Source organism: Rhopalosiphum padi, chromosome 3, assembly GCF_020882245.1.
Source record: "Rhopalosiphum padi isolate XX-2018 chromosome 3, ASM2088224v1, whole genome shotgun sequence".
NCBI lineage: Eukaryota > Metazoa > Arthropoda > Insecta > Hemiptera > Aphididae > Rhopalosiphum > Rhopalosiphum padi.
The window spans coordinates 32402169-32405791 of NC_083599.1; the positions used below are offsets into that span (position 1 = coordinate 32402169).

At 34.3% G+C, this 3623-nt stretch overlaps 1 pseudogene; it reads right to left on the bottom strand.

Annotated features, from left to right (window-relative positions):
• Positions 1–338: 338 nt before the first annotated feature.
• Positions 339–1641, bottom strand: LOC132924982 (uncharacterized; annotated as a pseudogene).
• Positions 1642–3623: the final 1982 nt, after the last annotated feature.

Below are 3623 nucleotides of genomic sequence, written 5' to 3' on the forward strand. Positions count from 1 at the left end.
TATAAAAAAAAAAATTAATAATTTCAATATCTTCTTTCACTTCCTCAAAAATGTGTTTGAAAAGACATGATGCAATCTCCTGGCCTCCTCTTGCAGCAATCGTCTCATCCCACAAATAGCAAATAGGTCTTGATTGATTAATAGTGGTTTCATACATTGTTAAGTTGAGTGTCCATAGTTGCCCCTTATAAAATGATACACCATATATCAACATCGGTGTAGGAAGACATTTTTGCAAGTCGAAAGAAATAGTTGCAACTTTTGAGTTAGTCTTAGGTATTTATCTTTTTTCTTTTCTTTGTATGATTCTTCAGCCATTTCTAAATGTTTAATTTTGTCTACTTAGCTAATTCTCGTGTTTCTTCATCTGTAGTTGATTTCATAATCATATCGTATTTATCACATTGCTGACATGTATCATTATTGTATGGTTTCTTGAATGACATATTAAATTCTTCAACAAAAATTTTTCTGTATGTAGTTTCATTAAGTGCAATTATATCTAAATCCTTACAGTAACTGACATATAATCTATACATTTGAGATATAGATCAATTAGGGTTTAAATAAGTTTTTTCTGAGTGGGCTCTTAAGTAGTGGCTTTCCACAGAAAGGAATATTTTGATGTGGTTACGAATAATTTCTTTATCATTTTCATTGGTTTTTTGTATGATTTACATGTTTACCTCTATTGTCAACTTTGTACATACCAGAATAAGTTGATCTTTTTTTTCAACGGTATTCCTCACTTGTTTTAATGTGACTGATAAGGTATTTAGGAACATTAATTGACAAACTTTAATACTTTCACTTCCTTTTGAAAGAACGTATAATCTAATATATTTTCTTCTACTCTCCACTTCTTTGTTTTTCTGATCCTTTGCACTTTTTTACCAATTTCAATGACAGACGATGCAATAAACGGTTGTTGACTTTCCCTCGGTAAATTGTAATAGTTATTTTAAATGATTTCTCTGTTTTCACTGGAAAATTTTTCAAAACATTTCATTCTACAAGAATATGGCGATAATAAAGACTTTTTTTTAATTATTTTATTTTTTGTATTAACATATTCGAAAAATTTTCTTTTTTTTTCTTTCAACATTAATTTCTTACCCAAGCTTTAGAATTTGATAATCGTTTTCTAGTTTTTAGACCCTCATTTTTCTTACGTCCTCTTTTATTTTGTTGTACAGGACCAATTTGTTGCACAAATTCATTTTCTTCTGCATTTGGTAAACGTTGTTCATTTTGTTGCAGTTGATCAGTTTCTGACACAAAATCATTTTTTTCTACATTTGATATACTTTGTTCATTTAAACTTTAAAGTGTTATAATTTGCTTCAATATTATCAATTATGATTGAATCATTAGACTCAGAACTAGATACATTTTTGTCATTAAGAGGCGGTACATACTCATCAGATGAATAATCGTTATAATCAATACTACTTCTGAACTAGATATGCAGAATAATTTTCTTTTAACAATACTATTTAATGAAGATTGGATGGAAGATGATGTTAATGGATCTGAAATATTAATTTATTATAAAAACAGTATTTTATAAAGCAGAACATAATAATATTTAAATTTACCCATCTGACACATGCGCACCAAGTGTTCTGATCTAGAACTCATTGTACTCAAATTAATTTTGCACTATAATTTACAAACTATGTTCAACTGTAGCAGTGGCAATTGGTATGCATAACACTGATTCTGCTAATTTTTTTAAATGATGATAACCCATATTAACTTAAAGAAGTTCAGATATGGGGTTTCCACCAATATCTTTTTTATTTAAAACTACAAATTTAAAAGACTTGAAATCTTATATTATACACTATATAGACACTATAAGTGGTTATGCGTAAAAATTCCCGTTTTCCGTTATTTTTTCAGGGTTTTTTCCGACGCTTTTGAAAACTATTGAACATTTTTTACTTTTGACCCCCCAAAGGAGCAACTAGAAAAATTTGCTTTTAAAAGAGGGGCTGAAGTCAAAAATCGAAGCATTATCACTACTCCAAAAAGTGATGACAGACACAAAAATAAAAAAAAAAACACACATCATTGTAAAATCAATACATTCATCACTCCGTTCAGAATCTAAAATATATATAAGTAATAAGTATATTGTATGTCTGTAAATTTTATATAAAAATTATGAACACATAGTAAAAATAAATGCCAAGGATGAATACTTAAACTCTATTTCTCGCATAGCTTGTAAACCATTGGCCTAAAGGTCCAAACGAGTAGGTAAACGGTACATTTTCTGGCCGGATGCATTATCGCAAATCGTGATAACGGAAGTCGATTTTTGTTGTTGTCCGATATAATCGGGACGATTTCTAATAACCAATAGCAAAGATTTCTGCCCAGCAGACGATGCAGCGGTAAATTATGTACTGATGGTTACGACACATGTTAGTCGTTCAGCTATCTCCGGACGTGCATGTTACTACTCGTACCGTTACAATTGTGTAGGGAAGGTAGAGCGAGTTTTTTTTCACTTTTATCGTTTATTTTATATACATATTAAATACTCGTGTTATTGATTTTAGTATTTTGATTTCACTCAGAGGATGGATAATGATCGTGCAGACATCAATCGTGAACGGAAAACCGTTCGGTTCGACCCGGAACTGCAAGTGGTGTTCGTCAAAGTAGAAAACTGAGTACCAGTCAGATTTGGCCTAGGCCACCCGCACTGGCACCCAAGAACCATTTTGATGTATTGGCCCCCATCAACGAGATCCTCGAACAAACGTTGGAGCTATCGCCTTCTTCGTTCCCGTCGGCGGTGACAACGTGGTTGCCGCCGCAGCTGCGCGTAAAGAATTCGTATCGGTCATCAGTTGAGGTATGTAGCGCTTTAGACGCGTTCCCGCTATCGTGGACGGACTTTTCGGTTCCGCCAGGCTCACCGCCAGACGCAGAAAATTCGCGCAGCCGTCGCGATTCTTCCAATCGCTTGGCATGCACCTGCACGTGCCACTGATGATGGCGCCGTCCCCGACTGCGCAGCAGCAGACACAGCCGTCCACATTAAATGCTGCAGCAGTGGAAGTTGCACCAACCGTGATTGATCCTGGACAGGACACCCACGACAAAACCATGATCCCTGGGTGTCAAAGCGAAAAATCCGTCGAAGGTGAAAGTGAAAAAGGTGGCGACGGTAGCGACAAGAAACATAAAGGTGACTGCAAGAAGTGCAACTGCGTGGCCAACCAGCCACAAGATGACGGCAACAACGGCGATGGCGGCAGAAGGGACAATGATCACGCAGTGGCGTAGTCATGATTTTTGTAAGGGGGGGGGGGCTGTCTCACAAAAAAATTCAAAAAATACAAATACTATATTTCTTTTATTTACGGTTTTTGAAATGTTTGTAATAAATTAAGCAACTAAAAATTTTATACATTTTTATTTATTTATATGGCTCCAATCTTTTAACTACATCCTTCTTGGGGCGTTTTGAGCAATAAACTATGTCTATGTGTAACAGTAACCGGCATATTTGATATAAATTATCGTTTATGTCAATTATCATATCTTTATTATTGTATGTTTGTTTATTAACAATAAACACAATATGGATTTTGCTTCATATTAGA